Source organism: Epinephelus lanceolatus, chromosome 20, assembly GCF_041903045.1.
Source record: "Epinephelus lanceolatus isolate andai-2023 chromosome 20, ASM4190304v1, whole genome shotgun sequence".
NCBI classification, from domain to species: domain Eukaryota; kingdom Metazoa; phylum Chordata; class Actinopteri; order Perciformes; family Serranidae; genus Epinephelus; species Epinephelus lanceolatus.
In genome coordinates, this window is record NC_135753.1 from 29,495,707 (window position 1) to 29,516,969 (window position 21,263).

The window sequence follows — 21,263 nt, forward strand, 5'->3', positions numbered from 1 at the left end:
ACAACATCAGCATCTTATGTTTTAGACGTTCACCACAATACCAAAAGAAGCATACTGTGACAAATAACTCTGCTTTGCTCTTTACAGCCCACAGTCATACTGTGTATCATACAATATCGTCATCTCCAATCATATTTTATAGGACATCAAAGCAGTTTTATCACTTAACTGACCTCCTAACACATTTTTCCTGTATTGAACTGCTAAATGTTTATTGTGATTTTTAGAAAACTGGTCGATTGGAGACTCAAATCTTTGGTAACAGCCGACTGAAAAAGCAATAACAAACACTCCAGCTGGACATTTTTCCAGCTCCCCAGAGAATCGAACATAACAGAAAGGTGAACTTAAATAGATTTTTTAGCTCTGCAGTTTTTTTCCACCAGAAACTAGACACAGCCAGGGAAAATGTTTTTGTGGTTAAAGAATAACAATAGCAATGAGCCAATCCTACCCAATCTGATCTGTTTGGAAACTTTGGAAAGAATGAAGGGAAACAATTCATACAAAGCTCAAACTTGCATTGTAGCTGGTATCTGCCATCATGCCCACTTGATATCAGATGTATTTCAGTTAAATTCACACTTGAGAAATCTTACTTTACTTTCTTGGAATTCTGGATTGAAGAGCTGTTTCTTTGCATTTACGCCTGGTAGGAAGTTTTCTGACTTTCAGACATCTGTGAGAGCAGCATTAGAACAGGCTAAGAATGGGTGGTTGTGACAGGCGAGCATCCTGAGAAGCCTCCCATCATTGTGTATGTGTGTGCTCAACACGGCTAACATCACACTTTTTGAAAGACCCTTCGACTGAAACCTCAACCCTCCAGCCTACAAGAGTATTAGACCTGTAAAATGTCTGACACATTTCTATTTGACAGTTTCTTCCTTTCTTTTGGCATTTCTAATTTGAAGCAACTGAAGCAGGTGTCACTCTCCGCCAATCCTGACTCTCAGCTTGGCTTTTCATTACAGGGTCTCGGATTGCACTGAGGTGTGAGATAAATTGGTTATGTCTAAAGTCAAATTATATCCAGGTCTTTGCAATTCAATTCACTTATCAAAAAGAGGAGGGGAAAAAACTGCTAAAAAGGAATGTTCCAAGTTGCCGCTTTCGCTAAAAGACGGACTCACAAAGAGGGGAACTCACGCCAGATTGCCTGCCAATTTCTGGTCTAGACATGAGCGAAGACTTCTTTCACTGCCATTCATGTAATGCTTGATGGAAAAGGAATGGTTTCAAAATAGAAAAGTCAAGTCCCTCTTAGCAATTATTTGACAACTATAAAGCTGCTACTGAATGGCATAAAAACTCGCAGGCCCACGTAGAGTGGCATTGTAATTTTCTTGTTGTGCCATTTAAGCACTTTGACACTTTGGTTCAACACAAGCACCCATCTGCACAGTTTGATTATATTACACTGGATTTCTTGGAGTCCCATTAAAGGTACAGTTGTCTTTTCATCCGGTGACCCAGATTAAATTTTAATAAGGCTGTTTTTCTTTGTTCTATTTTAAGACATCAGAGGTGGTGCTGCGTTCTGGTGATTCAACTGGTCACTGGGAATTTCATTATAGAAACATAAAGGAATATTCTCAGAGCCTAAGATGGTGATGAGTCTGGGAAAAAAAGGAAAATAACACTTGAATCGAAAATTGACTGTAATATGAAATGGTGATAGTTGCGTTGATTGATTCCTTTTATGCTTTTGGCTGAGCAGTCGTATTCAGACAATGTGTGCGGAAGCTAAATGAAATAATAAAAGGGAAAAAAGAGGGTTTTCCTTTATTACTTCCTACAGCATGACAGTATTTCACATTTGACTCTTCACAAAAATATCAGATTAAGGCTTTCATTTTATGTTTATTTAGGTATATTGTTTTCTATGGAATTTTGTTTAAAACTGTTAATAGGCAAAAGGCCACACTAGCTTTGATCTAAATGCTGCCGTTAGCATGCTAACATGCTCCCAATGATCCTGTTAAAATGCTGATGTTTAGCATGTGATGTTCACCATGTTTAAGTGTTTATTAGCACTAAACTCCAAGTAATGCTAAGGCCGATTGGAATGTCATAAATGTTGGAATTTAGTAGGTTTTTAGTTATAAACCAAAATTTGGAGAATTTTGAAGAGACAGTTCAACCCAAAATCAAAGTAAAACTGTAGCGCCATTCATCAGTCTAGATTGTTTAGGTGTGAGTGTCTGGGTGTTGGAGATATCGGCCATAGAGATGTCTGCCTTCTCTCAAATATAATGGAACCAAATGACACTCCCCCTGACACACTTGTGGTGCTCAAAGCGCCAAAAAAAATCATTTAAAAAACTTTACAGCAATGTCTCTTTACAGAAATCATGATCTGGTATTACTGTATGTAGGAACTATTTTCTTTCTACCAAACTACAATCACCAACCATATCATCGTGCAGAAGGAAGCGTGCATCTACTGCTGGCTCACCTAGCCCCGTAGAGCTAGCTAACATCACAGCTCTGCTAAGGAGGACACCATTACTGTTTACATCTCGCGCTGTCACAAGTAGGACCCTCTCATCCATGGGAGGATGCATGCTTCCCTCTGCATGGTGCTACGGTTGGTGGGTGTAGAGCGACATTGCTGGGGGGCTCTTTGAGCACCACAAGCTAAGTGCAATCTAGTTCCATTATATCCAAGAGAAGGCAGACATCTGTACGGCTGATATCTCCAACTCTTGGCAACTCCAACCAAAACAATCTAGACTGATACACAGCACTACAGATAAGATGAAAAATATATATATATTATATTGGTGTGAACTGCTCCTTCAAAATTTAACCTGCTGGTGGTACTTGTTAAAAGGCTCAAGGATCACCAGAGTGAATATATCCTGAGGAGAACATGAATGTCTGTATCAAATTTCAGCAGAGACATTTCACTGAAAATCACAAATGTCGACCTCTTGGTGGTGTTAAAGGAAAGGTCAAGTGCTCACCTGTGTAATAGAATTATTAATATAGGCACTATGGATGTGTGGAAAAAATGTCAACTTCCTGATGGCACTAGAGGAAGAGTTAGAGGATCACAGTTAGTGGGCATAGTCTTCTGGGGACAGTGACTGTCTGTACATAGTTTTATGGATATCCATCCAATAGTTGAGATATCTTCCGGCCATTAGGCAGACATTGCGATCCCTACACACACAACACTAGCATGCAAATAAAAATCAGTAATTTTCTATTTGTATTGATAGCATTCTGAAGAAAAACCATCCCAAAGTCACTGCAGATTATGATCTCTGGGTCTTTTGTCCGTGGACTTCCCTTCATGTACTCCAGGGAGCAGCTCAAATCTACTGAAGACTGTACTTTTTTTTTGCCAAGGTGTGAATGTGAGTCTCCCTCTGTAGGCCACAGATGAAATACCACAATTCCACCCACTTTGTCAATATACATGGCTCTAACTTATCCATTCCATCAGCAGAAAAATCTGCTGGACAAATGTTACCTCACATAATTTAGCATAGTGAGATATTTGATTAATATGACAGGCTTTATGATTAATGATCCACATTAAGATACTTGGTGGACTTAGTGCTGGCCAGGGAGCCAGTAATTTGTTGTAGCAACAAATTAAATCAATGGCCAACAGCTACAGCAGGACACAGGACAGCGAGGAAGGAAACAGGTCATATAACTATGACATCCTTGGAATCTAAAAGTCAACTCACAACTAGTGTGGACAAGCAATACCACATATAAACTATTTTATTGTTTTGAGTACCTGCAGTCAAGTGAGTAGCAACAGAAAATGACCAAAATGGAACATGTGTTCTTCCTCGAAGGTGGATCCCTCCTACTGCTGGGGGGAAATCCGGTCAACATCATACTGTACTATACAGCTGATGTTGTACTTTCACAACTGCAAGGGGTGTTTCACTTCTGTGTGCCTTTCAGTCATGGAGGCGACTGTCTCTAGGGCGCAAGTGGAGGAAAGCTGACACTGAACTTACTCATATCCCACCATGACTCATGACCCACTCACGCTCTCTGCCTTCAATGAGTTGTGGGCCTGAGCAGTCCCTAAAAGGATTTAGTAAATGATGAAGTCATGCCTGGGGGTGAAGGAGGACAGGACGGCTTCAGCAGTGAGACAGGATGGACTTTCAGCCGTGGAATGCTTTCTGCACAGCTAACCTTAAGCTTCACCCCCAGACTGTCATCTGTTGTCAGGGCTGGAGCGGCCTATTGACAGGGCCATTGATTTCCTGATTAATGGACCTCTCCACCATTGGCATTTACCGCTCCCGACATCATTTTAATGTGTGCATGATCAATAGCTCCATCAACAGTGAGAATATCCTGCCGTCAAGCTACGGGGGATTTGTCCGTGCATATGTTCCCATCAGCCCGATCATGGGGAGGTCCAATAGGGCATACAGCATGAGTGCAACAGTGTCGGCAAAGGGTTTGTTTCATTCCCTTAATGTGAGAGAGGCATGTATTTCTCAGAAATAAGGGTGAGAGTCAGCAAGAACTTGTTTCATCTTCCATATTGCCTCTAGAAGTAGATGGTAAATAGGTTATAAATACTACAGCTGGTTTGCTGTCTGCCATGTTGATAATTCTACTTTGGGATGCATGCTGTGTTTCCACTGTTGCTTGATTCAGTAAAGCCCCTTTCCCACTGGTCAAAAACCCCTCTAACACCCACTAACATCTGGCTTTTGTCTTTAATTTGAAAGGGTACAATAGGCATTAATTCCTTGGACAAATGACTCTGCAGTGGTCAAGAGTATTTATCATTTCCATCTGCAATCGGCTTCAAATGGCAGTAATGGAAACATACTGCAACACCCAGGTGGACATGCTAACTTTAGCCAACCTTTTCAGTGCGATGCAATAACGGGCTGCCACAAATTCTGTCTGTCTCCAAACAAGCAGCGCTTAAACATCATTCCAAATAAGTGTGCACCAAGAGACTGAACAAAGTAACAGATATAAGGAAAGAAATAATCATTTTGATATTTTCACTGCCTTCCATGCTGCTTTTTACTGTTTACTTATCTGTTTCATGTTTTCCAACACGGTCGTAACATCGAATGTGACACACCAGAAAAAGAAAAAGAAAAACATCAGACAGACACACTTGCCTGCTGTAGAGCTCTGTACACTCTTCTGATCTAATGGCAATGGGAAAGCAGTCTATTGCCTATTTTTAACTGCTTTTCCTGTGTTTAAAAAAAACACACTGCACTGATATTTTCAGAATAAAGGTATATCTGTTACAGGGTGCAATTCCTACTGTGTGTGAGCCTCACTGGGAGCCTCTGGTGTTGTGATTTGCCCGCTATTTACATGTTAATTGTGCCTGTGGCTGCAATGAGTGCTCTGCATTCAGCTGAATATGTTCCAACATAAACCACACATAAGAAATAGGGGTGCACGATAACTATCGGGCCGATAATTATCGGGCTGATAACAGGAATTATTACGTCATTCCGATAAGTCCGATATCATGACGAATAGCTCCGATAGCATATATAATTTTGTCAGCACGGCAGTGCCCCACTCCCACTATGAGACCTGAATGGTCTGCAGTGAATGCTGAGTTCAAGTGACGTCGGCATAATCAGAAAAACTCTTTCTGACTGGGAAAATTCAAGAATATCCCCTCATGTCGGAAAACAACTCATTAACTCGGTCATAATTTCACACAGACACACACACTCTCTCTCTTTCACACACACACACACACACACACACACACGCACGCACTCTCTCTCACACTTTGCACGGTATACTGGTACCAACGGTAGACCGCGGCACTAAAACTCCACAGTACATATCAGTGTTTCCGCTACATTCATTTAGCAGCAGCGTGTCGCCGCTAAACAGTAACAGCGAATCCCGCCGGTTGTGGGTTGAACGGGGGTCACAGACACGGACAGGAATACGTATTCCTGTCAAATACGGCGGCGCATTATAATGGCTTACCGGCGAAGAAGTCCGGCTCCAGGTGAATAACTTGTTGTCATGACTGCCTAAAAGTACCTGAACAGCTGAGCCATGGGAGCACACAGTATGTGGCGTATCAGAGGAGAAACTTTAGGGACTGTTCGTTACTTATGAAGGGACTTGTCAGGGGAGGAGGGTGGCTGGTTATTTTTATTTCATTTATTTATTTTATTTTGGACCCCCTATGTTAATCACTTATTGATGCTGTTTTTGAAGTATGAATAAGTCAATAAGTAATTTATTCATCTGCCTCATTTTTGCTGTGGTATCGTGATACTACTCAGAACTGTGATATTGTCACTGGTATCGTACCGTGGGTCCCAATTTTGGTACCATGACAACACTATCTCAAACACACACAGACTCTGTGTCTGTGTCTCTGTCTCTCTCTCTCTCTCTCCTAATATGAGATAAAAGAACAACTGAACCTCATTTACCTTAGTGAAAAGGTATTCATTTGAATGGAACCATAAGCCAAAATTCTTTAAACTTATTTTTTTGTTACTATGGAATGCACTTTTTCAGTTTGTTTACATAGACAAGTCTAACTTGTTCAGTGCAATCATTTTCTATATATATTTATTTTTTTGAACTTCTGGAATGAACTTTTTCAGTTTGTAATCCCGATGCATGTATTTGCATCAGATCAATGGGCCTTTATTTTTATATCAGTAAGTAATGCACCTTATTTAAACTGATGTTCATTTGAGATATCAAATAGTTTTTTTGTTTGATATCTTTTCAAAAATGTTGAGATGCCTGCCAATAGTTTTTCATTGGAAAAAATAAGTATCTCTTCATTTAAAGAGTCAAAACTGTTATGGTTTTGTTCATAGTATTGATGTCATGATCTTAGGTATATATATATATATGTATGTGTGTGTTATTGGTTATCAGTTATCGGTATCGACCTTTAGGAACTGAAAGTTATTGGTTATCGGTATTGGCCTTTAGGAGCTGAAAGGTATTGGTTATCGGTATCGGCCTTTAGGAGCTGAAAGGTATTGGTTATCGGTATCGGTTTAAAAGAAGTTATCGTGCATCCCTAATAAGAAATGTTCCTGTCTGAAGTGAAAATGTAGATGTAAACTACTGTTCCCATCTTCTCACCTTCTCTCTTTGCAACAGCTGTCTTGCACTTTTTTTTCTTTTTTTTTAAAAAAATCATGCTTAGAGTCGAGAAAAGTGCAAAGAGGACACAATACTACTTTTGCAGCTGCGTTGTGTGCCACCTTTGAGTTTAGTTGTTTCAGAGTGAAAGTGACTTTAAATTAGTACTTGTGTGATTTGGGGGTTTAGGGAGAGCCCCTTCAAGAATTGAAAGTAAAGCACAAAGAGTATACCTGGGTGTAGAGTCAGTGGTAATATCCTCATTAGTCACGAAGATGAAAATTGTTCCTTCAATACTCAGCACTCTACACTTCAGCATACTGTATGTTAGCTAATTACAGGCAACTTGGTTCATTCTCAAAGTGGAAAAATGAGAAATTGTAGCAGCAGGCTGGATTGTTAGTAAATGTTAATGACATGTATAAACCTGCCAGATTTGCTCAGAAATTGGCAAAAAGACAGAAATTCAACAAAACGAACGCTTTTAGTTGCAGAACTGCTCTCTTCCCATGAGACACCCAGCACAACTTGTATTGTTTACACAAGAATTAGACAAAGTAGCCAGAAAGACAAAGTTCTTCCACTGATTCTTACTACACTTACTACAAAATTTGCAAGCAATAACATAGTAACGTACCTGTATATGGTCTGTTCAGTCAGCAGGTAAAGACCCCACCACAATATAGGCCTTTCAAAATCGTGTAATTGAATTATCTTTGTATATATACACAGTTTTTGTAACTCTAAACAAGATAATTAAGTGAAATGCCAAATAATCAAATGCAACATGATATATATGTTAGAAATAATGTATATAAATATGGCACATTAGCTGTGAAGTAATTGTGTTTCAGATGAGGCTTTTTGTCATGTAGGACAGAGGGGCAAAAGGCAAATGGACTTGATCAACGCCATCAGCAGGCTGACAAGGGCAGAGGAAGGAGTAGAAATTGTAATAATAAAAAAAATCAGTCAAAAGCCTGTGGACTTATATTCAGACCTGAAGGCTTTCCATCAATATTTATGGCCAGCAGGAGCAGATTGGGTCATATATTGAGAATTTCAACTAACACACATTGTGAGAAGGTGAACCAGGGAAGCACACTGTGCACTGGATAATAGCCTCCTTAAGGCAAACTGCCCTTCCTCTCCAACACTTCCTGTGGTTGTCCAGAAACCATACTGGTGGTAACAGCTAACATTCAGCCACCAGTGAACGAATGTAGTGAGACATGACATGTCTTGTAGTTAAGTTGGTGTTTGTTTACTTGTTATAGCTTGTTTTATGACTTCCTACAAGTCCAGCATTATGACATTTTCATTGTGTTTATTGCTCGTTCAGCCTCGGAAAACTCACTTTGCCATTTGAAATGTCTATCATAAATATTCCAAATGTTCCTCGCTGGGTCTGTGCAAAATATAGGAAGATGCACAAGATTGCCGCGCTGACCTTCAGCACTTGGTAAACTGCGTCTGTAACACTTTGAAGTTATGAGATTTCCTCTGATGGGCTCAGAGAGCATGTTGATATTGTGTGGCAGAAATGTTAGCATCAACATAATCTGAATAAAAGAGATGACCTTGCCACCAAACTATGATATGTATCAGTAATTTCAAATCAGTTTTATTGGAGAAATATCTTTATTTGGTGGCGGCAGCAATGTCTGCTACTGCTCTGCATCGACGTGAATGTCACTCACAAAGTTTGCCACCACAAATAAACAAAAACAACAAGACAATGGGCCTTATGAATAAGTTCACAATGCCTCAGGAAAGTGTGGCAACAAAGGAAGGCGGACACATTACGCCCCTGCTATACATGCATTTATTACACTGCAAAAACTTTTATTAATAATAGAGTCTACAGCCGTGTTAGCAGCTCTGTGCACCTGATGATGGCTCTACATGGAAATAATTACAAATCATCTTGAAGGAGAGATGTCCGTACCAACCTTCCTGGCAATCTATCCAGTAGCTGAAACTTTTCACTCAAGACTAGGGCTGTCACTTTTTCAAAAAATCAAGGTGGAACAAATTTAAAATGACCCGTAATTCGCTCAGATAAATTCCTCTTTGTGCGTGACTTTGCAATCTACGGTGTAGAACCCAAAATACTTCCACACGCTGCTTCTCAGATGTTTTGCTGTCATGATTGTCTGCTCAGGATGGCTTTGCTCGCTATTGTCCTCCATTTTCGTAGCAAAAAACAACACATTAACATTAGCTTTGTGTAGTGATAGGTCAGTAGGGCATACAAATCTCAATCAATTTCAGGCTGAAAACAACAACTTCAGATTAAGCCACACCCTCTTCCAATTTAAATTACTCCCATGTCTGACCTTAACTCCGCCCACTGCGAGTACAGATACCCATACAGATAATCGTGTACTAACTCAACCCTAGTATTAACCCACTGATTTCAATTTAAAAAACAACAACAACAAAACAAACAAGACTTATAATTACAAATTAGGGCTGTATCGTTTTTGGGGCTTCGTAGCTTCACCAGGATGCAACAGGGCCTGGGAGGAGGGGATGGTAATAATAATCAATCATATTAATATACGGCAATTAAGCACGCAACCCTTAACTGCTGCATGAGTGTGTGAGAGACAGTGATAGAGAGGGTGAAGAGAAGGTGGACTATTGCACGCAATGTTTCTGTAAGTTATTATAAAACCTTGAATGCTGTGGGTCAGACCACATCACTAGATGCAAAGCAAGCACTTTGCTACAGTTGGAAGCCACAGATAACTGTCCACAATTCGTCTCATCTGTTCCATTTCCTTGTCAAGCTGCTAATTTAATTGCTTGAAGCGGGGGTCAATGATTGTGCTGAGGACACTAGTCTCATCCGTTTGTGCCACTTGCCACATCCTTTCAATTTCCTCCACCAGTTTAATGGTGAAAAATCTAAATTGAAAACAATGCATTCAGATACTGATTGGGACATAGATCAGTGAGATTAGCATGGTAACGACTAAGTTTCTAAGCATTCGTGTCAACCCTTCTTCGAATGATCTGCCCATCTATTTTTTAAACCACATATCCTGTTCAGGGTCAAGAGTGGCTGCAGCTAGTCCCAGCTTCAAATGGGCAGGGCACACCTTGGACAGGTTGCCAATGTATCACAGGACTGACACAGACCAACATAAAAACACTCCTTAGAAATTTAGAGCTTCAATTTCACCTGACGAGGATGTCTTTAGACTATAGGGTTTTATATGGAACAGGCAGAGAGCCACCATGTTAAATCACTGCAGCTCAAAATATACTCTCAGCCTGAGCCACCCGTTTACCTCACACATCATGTGCTGTACAGTAAATCCAATACCAGCAGCTCTACACATCAATTTCAACATGAAAAAATAGATCCATATCTGAGCTTCCCTGGCCAGACTACCTGTTTGTTTGCATTTACATCAAAGACTGGACATTTAAAATCACATCTGGAACAGGGATCCATATTTTCTGCACCGGGATGCTTATCATAGCGTCATACATCACAGGCAACATGCTAGCTTGCAATAGCCCGGCTCAAGCCTCGAGCCAGGCCGCTGGGTTGACAAATGAGAAAGTAAAGAGTTTGAATGTGCAGATGAATGATCCTGATGATTGCCCAGGACTGTAGTAAAACACTATGTCAACTCTAATGTTGTTACCATTTCGTTGGTCTGCCAAGTGAGATGCTCCTTGGCTTGTCTGAGTGCTCAGATTTCATTTCAAAAGAAACAGCTGGATGCTGGTTTAATTTGTTCGAGTCAACAAAAGTTCTGGGCGAGCGGAGTCGCCACATGCAGTGTTTTTTAAACAAAATTGTTAGAGGGTGAAAAGGAAAAGCACTGTCCCCAATGCAGGTTAAAATACCATTTCCATGGAAACAACACCTACCATTCAAAGATAAACTTAAGGGCTGAATTTTAAGCGCAGGGTGTATCTGTATGTGGGTTTGGTGCAGAAATATATGGCTGTGCTGCAGTAGGTGGGGGAAACAGCATGTTTATTTTTAGTAGCCTCACTTGAACCCACATATTTAAATCTTGTGTAAATTATAATATTTCCAATGGGTACAAATACAGCACCTATAATATCTGTGTGCCTGTGTGTGTGTGTTGGTGTCTGTGTGTACTTTGTTTCATAGTTATTACCCTGTCATGAAGTTAAGCACCATCATCCATCAGGGTAAAATTTCAAGACAGTTTCCAGGCTGGTTCAGATTGTCCTGTGATTTATATGTGATTAAAGTGACAGACCAAAGCTGACAGGGAGCACAATAACAGAACAAATTCATATTTAATTCCCTAATTGCTTCATGTTATTTGTTTTGTGGCTTTTCAGTGGGTTGTGTTGATGCTGAAACCCCACACAGCACATGTTTCAATGCACAATGCCACACAGAGATCAGTATCGTTCTGTCAAACTGTTAGCTCTCTGTCAGGCTTTGAATTGAGGCAATGTGGCTTTTTCAGCCTCCCGTGAGGTTTGATTTTATCCCAAATTTCATGAGACTCAGAATATCAGTTGTTAAAGGTATGGAAATATTTCACTTTTTGTTAGTTTAAATCCTACTCCTTTTCTGCACTTAATCCCAAGTGTGCTTGTGGTTGGAGCCTTTCATATAGATATTAAGCTGAGCAACTGAGAAAGGTCTTTATGAGGCAGCCTATGGTGGGAAGCCAACTTGGTTCCCATTCGTAGAAAGCTTTTGAAGCGCAAAGAGAGGCTCCCATGAAACAGCTGGGGTTGTTGAGTTGAGCGTTCGTAGAGGCCTGTGCCTGAGGCCATTCCTCTGAAAGGCTCTCATCTCTGGCTTCCAGAGAGAGCGGGGCTGACGGAAAGCTTCCAGGTGACAACTGTAGGGGAGATGGCAGAGAGAGAGACAGAGAGACCTCCAGTCTTACCCACTGAGATGTCTCCCTCCATACTTCCTTTAACGATTTATTTATTCTCTCCATCCTGTGGAAGTGGATTGCTTTCACATTCTGCATGTAAAATATTGCTGCACTATATTTAGAAATATGAAGAGAAAGATGTCACATAGAAGAAGTGGTCTTGAATACATATGACTAAGTTCAATATTAGATTTCATTAAACTGAACAAATGTTCATAGTATTGAGCCAACATGTACTGTGTCAACTCTGTCCTCTAGAACTTACGTTTGTATATTACTAAATTGCGTTCATTATTATCTTGCGGTGACAACATAACTGCTGCCTGCATTATGTTTAATGAAAACGTTTCTTTGAATTAATGAAACACTACATATTAGGGCTGGGCGATATAACGACTATGTACAATATATCTATATATTTTCAAGCAAGATTTAAATTTAGACAACACTGTTTTTATCGATATAGGGTCAAGTTGCATTGTATAATGCCTAACAGTGTTCATCTCTCCTCCAAAGTCTCTAAATTCCCTCCCTTGACCTCTCTGTTGATGCTGTATGCATAAGATTAATAGCCTAAGTAAATAAAACATTTTAAATCATTTTCCAGCACTAGATACATTTGAAAGGCCAACAGATGGAAAACAACTTTTTAACTCCTTCCACAAAGATTTTTAATCGTTCCAAACTACAATGGATTCAGACCTACTTGATACTTTTATATTCACGTTATAGTTTAGCGTCCTGTGCTGCAAACCTTTAAACCTCTGTAGCCCCAGTGCTGTGTGCAAAAAAGTTAACGTACACCACTGCTATTTATTTTATATAATTCTTCATTTACATGTTGTGAAGCCATATATTTTCAAACAGGGGAATATAATCCCTGTCTGTGTATTTTATTTTGATCACAGTCTGTTTTTATAAAAGTGCTTGTGACATCTCAAACGTGGCTTTGACTTGCAGCTGAACATGTAGACCATTTTATAGAAAATACCAAAATATATATCGCGTATCACCATTGAGCCTGAAAATATCGAGATATGAATTTCTGTCTATAATGCCCAGCCCTACTACATATTAGGGCTGCAACGATTAGTCGACTAATCGATGACTAATCGACTATTAAAATAATTGGTGACTATTTTAGTAGTCGTCTCATCGGTTTGAGTCATTTTTTGTAGAAAAGTACTATAAAAGTACCCCAAAATATTATTGCAGCTTGTTACATTCAAATATTGGCAGCTTTACACACTCTCCCATGACGGTGACTAAAACCTTTTGGCATGAGTACAAAACAAGACATTAGATGACATAATTTTGGGGTTTGGGAGAGACAGCCCGACATTTTTCAACACTTTAGCACATTTTTCGATAAAATGATTAGTCGACTAATTGAAGAAATAATCGACAGATTAGTCGACAATGAAAATAATCATTAGTTGCAGCCCTACTACATATATGTGGTTGGAGGGTAGATGGTGGACTGTGGATGTAGAGCTGTGACACTAGAATCCTGGGTTTACTTCCAGACTCTTATCTGTGGTTAGCTTTATGCAGCAAAACACTTTGGTTAAAGTTCGGGAAAGATCACGATTTCGTTGATTGTTAATAAAAAAGATAATGATAAAAAATAATGCTGTATTCACTACCAGTGGAAGGTGTATTTTGGTAAAAACAAATAAAATACGTTGTCAGTGAGCATTCCGCTGATAACTTCAGTATCAAAATTCTTGTGGTTTGGCAGGTAAGTTAATTAGCAACATTTCCTCATTATGTTAATAGAAAGCGGAATTCACACTGCACTACATTTCCCCTCAAAAGCTGATTTACTGTTTCAAATTAGTTGTATATTAACCTAATTACTAGGGGACAGGGCTGACTGTAAGCATTGAATATTACTGAGAAACTGGGCCACTGCCAATATTTTCTAAAATGCATCTTGAAGTTGCTTCTGTAGTTAGATAAAGTTACCAAAGCACCAATTACATTTTTCTTTAATATACAGAATTTTGTATAATTAAATATGACTTAGTTGTTTTAAAAAAATCAAACAGTACTGAGATGATTTTGTATCATAGTGTAACTTGTATTTGAGGATGATAAGGAGTCTTTTTATGGGACATCAGTCATGACACATAGCACCTGCTGAACAGGCATCAGTAGCCCTCGCTGTAAGACCTTGGCATCTCATGAAGCACTAAATCAGTCCTCAACACAAAAAAGATATCCTCTGGCTCAAATTAAACACACCAGCACACTTAATAGGTAGATTACAATCTCTTGCACCTGTATTTTTTGACATGTAAAGTCATGCAACCCTGACTCACATGTCCTTCTTTATCCCTGCCTTCATACTGCAGCACAGTGCCAAATATGAGAAACAGAGGAGAGTCTGAAACACTGAAAACGTTTTTTCAAGGATCGTGTCTGACAGCTGCAGATGCACGCAGCCAATAAAGTCAAAGCTGTTTGCTTGATATGTGACAGGCAGTGAGGCTGCCCATGCAGCTCCAGAAATATTCAACCAGTAACTGTACCTTCTTCTCACTACAATTACAAGACAGCAGGTCCTGCTTGCTTTCCCACCATTGCAACATCCTGAATCACACCATAACCGAAAGGACAAGCTGTAATAGTGGCATGCAGAGTATGTGTAAAAAAAAAAAAAAACACTGTTCTCTCAGTAGTCTGACAGCTATGTCTCACAGTCTGACCTATTTCTTGTAGGCTTAGGTACACCTTTTCATTTTGAAGTTTCACACTTGCATGTTCAGGTTTGTCTGCTCCATATTTACATTTGTACATCTCTCTTGTGATCCTGTTTTCTACTTAATTTGAGCTGTACAAAGAAGGTGTTAGTATAAGTGGTATTTTATCAAGTATCTGAACGGATCAGTTGCTTTTTGAGAACATTGCGATTATGTCAGCCTAAAACAAATACAAGGAAAAGTAGCAATGTAAAAGATCCTCTACTCTTTCCATCTTTTCCACTGCAAAAAAATCCCCCATGCATGTTGCACACATTGGGCAGCATCAGTGTCTGGGCCCCAAAACATCCATGTTCTTGAGAAGGCATCTGCTTCTCCCCTTATGCCTACTACTGTGTACACAGCCAATTGGGCACAACTGAACTATTAATTAATAAAGCTCTGCTCCACATAGCATCATTACTTTAAAAGGTGAGACAACATGCTACATCATGTCCAGAGGTGACACACACAACTGCTAAAAGATCAGGCATTACAGTGCTCCTCTCTTGACGTATGACCACTCAAGAATGTGTGTTTTCATTAAGAAAATGGGGTGCAATTGCTCACAGATTAATCAAAGAGGAGATGATGCATCCCAAGGTTACCTGCCCCGTTACTGTCAGCAAATATAACAATATATAACAAGCAATCCTCTTCCTCTTTCCTGTGAACCCTTGTTGCAGCTGTCTCTTGTCTTCTGCTCATTAAACGGCTTTCTTTTAGTTAGCTAATACACAGGATGGATGTTTAAAACTAATCCTACATCCAGAAACTGTAATTTACATAATGCAAAGGACGGCGTGGGTGGAGGGCAATCTGCTATCTACCTGGCTGAGGAAGACGTGTTGCTGTTGTGGTTTGAAATGGCATACAGCATTTTTATTTATGCGTCTTGGGTTTGTATCCTCTGGGTGCTACAGTTTTCTCAGGTTGAACTGGAGGCTGTGAATTACTCCTAGGTGTGGATGTGAGTGGGAATTCGAATGCGCGTGTTAGGCCTGTGATGAACTGCTGACCTGTCCAGGGTGTTTCCCTTCCTTCCATCCAGTGCATGCTGGGGTAGGCCGACCCTGAAAAGAATAAGTGGGTGTTAAAAAATGGATGAATGTACTGAAAATGCAGTGCGGATATCAAGTATATGGACAGATGTCTGTCTGTGCTTCTGTCTGGTTGTCTGCTCCACACAGAATGGACAATGAAACCTTGAGTTAACATTCTGATGTGATGTATTTGTACTCCGCACAAAATCACACACATTCTGCAACACGGATTTGCTGCCGTTTTGCCTCCACTTATGTTAAACTTCCATTAATTATGTTATGTGAGCAGAAAATAATCCTTGGGGTTGAGGTTGTCTTACTTGAAGTAAAAGTCTGTTGAAGCATAAATCAGAAATGAAGGAAGGGCTTGTTGCACACTAAAAACTCAGCTCTGCACCAACTTAAAACTTCTTGTTATTTATTTAAAATTGCTGCTTTTCTACCTGCATTCAGTGTAAGTGGAAGTAGAGCAACGTGTTTCATGTTTTCTTCAATCGGCTCACTCGCCTGTCTACATTTAACTAGCACCATAATGAAAGACACTGCTGTACAGAAGAACTTTGATTCTAAATACACCCTAACCTTCAAAGTCTTGACTGTTATAGCAACGATATTCAGATTAAAGGCACTGATCATGTAAACAACACATATGGCAAATTATTTGCAACATCAAGTTTGCTGTAAGGTGTGATGAACCAACAAGGAGCAGAGGATACAGAGAATGTGACACTTTGCATTTAATGTAAAATTATGTAACTGCATTACAATTTTATAAAAATAATCACTTGTTTGTATAGAACATGTAGCGCCACACACAAAGCTCATCCTCTCACTGCTCACACAAGTCGTACTCTGGCTACGTTCCAGCATACTGTAAATTCTGCTGCTGTCAGTGACTGTCTATAGGAGCAGATCTTTAAGCTGTGAGCATGCGAAGAATGAGGTTGGGAAGGATCCATAGTTTCCATTAAGAGTAATTTCTTGTCTGATCATTTGCTGAGTAAACATTCAATCCTTCCAAGTAACCCATTATGAACAAAGACAATGCCAAACTGTGTAAAATCAATTCATCAAAATAGGTGAATGTAAAGCAAGTTAGTTTTGCTGGCAACAAAGATGCATAGTATGGCTTTTATTATCAAAAATGCTCAGCAATATTCCTAGTACTACTGCTCAATTTTGTTTTAGTGGGCTACTGTAGGATATTCACAATGACGGAGGGACATACAGGAAGCCAGTTCATCACTGTAATCTTCGCACATCAAAGTCATCAAGTTTATTCGTCGAGTTTCTTCTAAAAACAGGCATCTACAAAACTGTGGAATGCACCGTTTCATCACATTCACAGAGAAAAGTTGTAAAAATTATGCAAAAGATAAAGTGCAGTAGTGCATTAGTGTTTTTATTTTCTGCTGAATTGCTGAGCAGTCTTCAAAAAGAAGCTTTAAAGTAAAAAGTCTGTTTCTGATAAAGTTTTTCTTTGTGCTTCCCATGTTTATTAGTAACTGGCAGCCACTTTGACTTTGTAATAATGTGGAATATCAAACTACTGTTGGAGTGATAGACTGTTAAAATATGCATTTAACAAAACAGCTTGAAAGGGACAGTCCACATGCACACTTCCTTTGGGCAGGTGTAGTTTGGTAGAAAGAAAATAGTTCTTGCATAAAACTGCTCACAATAAGATCTGGAGCAACGTCTGCGAGCTAGTTCAGGCAGTCAACTTGAGCTGCATTGATTTATACACATACATCATACGTTACTCTACATATGTCATCTACAAAACACACCCTCCCAATTTGGAGCTCTATTTAGGCTGCAAAATCTTTCCAGCTCTCCCTTTGTATTGTCTATGCCGCTGCTGCCCTGCATCAGTACTGCTGCTTGCTCTTTCAGCCCCACCTCCACCCCAGTAGCCACCTGCAGGCTCTGGCTAAGTGGAGGAATATGAAATCATCACTCCCCAATATCTCATGTGAACATATCTGCAGGGAGCAATGAGAGAGGAGTCTACACACCATGGTCTGCTGTTGAAATAAACATTTAAAACGTGAGTTGTCTGACTGAACTGTATTTTTGACGCTTTACCACGAGCCAAGTGGCATCTAGTTTCATTATATTTAAGAGAAGGGAGATACCTCTACGGCCAATAATAACAACTTGGCAACTCACACCAACACAACTAGACTGATAAATACCACTACAGGTAAGTATGTCATTCTGATTTGGGGTGAACTGTCCCTTTAAGCAGGTGAAGACAATGGAGATCCAAGGGTTAGCACAGATATCTCTGAATAACTGAACGGGGTCACACTTCGATTGATAAATACTGACAAATACATAAGTTCTTCAAAAATAACTATTATTATTAGCAGTAAATGAGTAAATGTAGCTGCCCAATGCTGTGTTTACTTTACTTGCTTAATTTTAATGGCCTGGGCATGAAAGCTGTTCACTGGAAACCCTCCTGGCTAGCACTTCAGTGACAAGGCCAGAGCACATAAACTACATGGGGGAGGGACATTTTACATTTCATCAGCGCTTTGCTCTCACTATTCCCCATTAATCTCTACACATCTATGAGGGTTTAGTAGAAAAAAAAAATCCCACATGTAATCATAGTAAAAGATTTGGGGCTTTGCTAAAAATATAGGGGGCCTAAACCCCACAATACCACCCCTTGCACTGCCTATAGTTTTAGGCTAATAAGGCTCCATGTCCACCACAGCATTTTTTCCCAGCTGAAAACACCTGTGTTCCTCAGGAAACGCCAAGCTGTGAGTGTTTGAGAGCGCTTTGGGGGCACAGTGTTTTTTCAGCTGATGCTTTGGTTGCATCTGGTTGCTGTGATATGGAAAATGTCGGTGCAAGGCAGAGTAGTTTGCTCTGGATGGAGGGAAGGCTGAAGCACGTAGGTAGAGAGGACGGACCTGCCTGTCTGTGTGGGCTCATGAATGACGGTTGGTCTTTGTGGTATTTGTCCGCTCTCCATTGTGATTGAACAGCTGGGTAGGAAGTGACGGTAATGAGCACAGCTTTTTACTCAAAATTGAGCATTTTAAACTCTGGTCAGGAAAAAATGCCAAAGGGGCAGCTTAGCTTAGCGCAAAATAGATGCTCAGTGCCTCATCATGTTACTGGCATTTGGAGTGTAGCATAAATACGCGGCACTCCCACTGCACAGATTTTTAAAACTATGCTGGCCTCAGGAAAAAAGTTTTGGCAGACACGGCCCTTAAAGATCAACATGCAAATTGCAAACTTATGATTAAAATAGCAGATAATAATAAATTCCTTCCCAGTATTAAGCAAGTGCCATTTATTTTATTATGAATCCAACTATATTACAAATCTAACTATATTGGACTCTCCTGTTAATTGACATGTATAGGCATGGAGTTAACCATAAAGGTCCAAAAATAGAGCCTTGAAGTACACCTCGCATAATAATTAAACTCATGTAATTGCCAAAATAAAAGAATATGCAGCACTTTGTGTTGTGCACTAGTGTTTTTCAATAAAGTGTTGTAACACAAATGGACCTGATGAAACTGTAAATGAAATGTTCTTGAAATTAAAAATCATTCTCCACCAAATCCACTGGTGGTAGATTAGAGTGTGTGATGTTTCAACCGAAACAGCAGTATTTCTTGTTTCCTTTGATGCTGTTCTTGCCCTTTCCAGCACCTCTCAGCTGGCACACTGTGCACAAAGTTTTGATGCAACTTCATTCTTCAGCAAGAAACCATTTGATGTTTTCATTATGCGGGTGGTAAATGGTCTCAGGAGCTGCATTAAGAATCTCCTGTAACTGCTGACTGATATAGTGTAGACCTATTTCACCTTTTGCCACATGTACAGTATACTCGTCCTTTTCTTAGAAACGGTGTGTATGATAGCTCAGCTCAGTGTGATTTAACCACTGCTCAGAAAAGAAATACATGTGTTCTCTTTACTTGCAAAAGTGTATTTTTACACAGTTATAGTAAAACATCTTTGAAAACTTTCATCCACAGATCACCCAAGTTCTCCCTTTCAAGCTGTTTTTAAACATAATCCAAAGCATGATGGGAAATCAGGTCCTTATGTATCAGGATTATGGAAACACAACTTCTGATGTTTTGATTTTCAATTAATCATGTGAGTTTGTATTTTTGCAGTATAACATGCCTGAGGGGAACTTTTTTATGTTCTTTTGTAACTCTCATGAGTCTGTCATTTTGGATCTAAGTGCAGAGTCTGACCTCTTTTCAAGAGATCAACAATATCCAGTGGGGACAAGCACAAATTTTTGAATAATAATTCACAATTCACTCACAAAATTAGGCTGTCTACGCAGAAAGACGCAAATGCAGTACTTCTGAAATTGGTGTTATGTGACCAGAGAAAACAGAGAAAAGGGCTCCAGCATTCGCTTTTGCTCAAGAAGTAGAAAACCTACAATTACCAGAATGCATTTCGCTGCACCTGACCATCAAAAGCTGTCACTGGTGGGTAAAGTAACGCAAGCTTGGCCGTTATGACACAGGAAACAATATGGTAGCCAGTAGAGGTGTACCACATCATTTTATTCACGATAATATCAGTATAATTTTTAATATCATGAGAAAAATTCATATCATGATACTCGTGATATTTCTGTTACCCACAGCAACAACAAGCATGGATGAAAGCAAAATCATTACCAACACTGCGGTGGTTCTAAAAAGAGGAGCAGCTTCAGTAGTGTGGAAGAAACTGTGGCGTCCTGATTGTTTTATGAACAGCCCCGGACTTCTCAGACTCTTTTAGCAACTTACCACTCAGAAGGAACTCATTCAGCGGCTGCTCTGGCAGCAGCACAGCGTCTCTCCCTCTCCTCTCTAACTGTGCACACACAGGAGTCGGTGTCCTCAAGTGATTCTGGCATAAACCTTTGGTAATGTAAACCTACGTGACGCTCACGGCTCGACGAAAAACTACACATAGCCTGTCACAGGTTACAACGTGATGATTAGAGGAGAAATGGCAGAGCATAAAGGTCCAGATGGGGAAAAAAACAACTCTTCTTTTACTAAAAGAAGGAAATCACCTGTTGATTTATATATATATAGATCCCAGCAGAGATTTTTTGTATTTGGGAGCTTTTTAAATGTGTAATTTGTGGTAGGTTTGATTTTGTTGTACAATTAATATTGTATACATAATCTGAATCTCACTCTGAGTTACTGTTGTTGTTTACAAACTAAAGAAATGAGAGATCATTTTAGTTTTTACTGAATATTTGAAGGCAAACTGTAAAACTATATCACTTATTTTGTTGCAATTCTATGTTTTTAAACTAATAATGCTTTCGTTTTTGTCATAATGTCAAGAATATTGTTATTGCAAAAATACCCTGAAATATCATGATAATATTTTATGACCATATCATCCACCCCTAGTAGCCAGGGGGTAACAAACAATCTCGAATTACAGTTAAACGGCAAGCTAAAATATGTTTC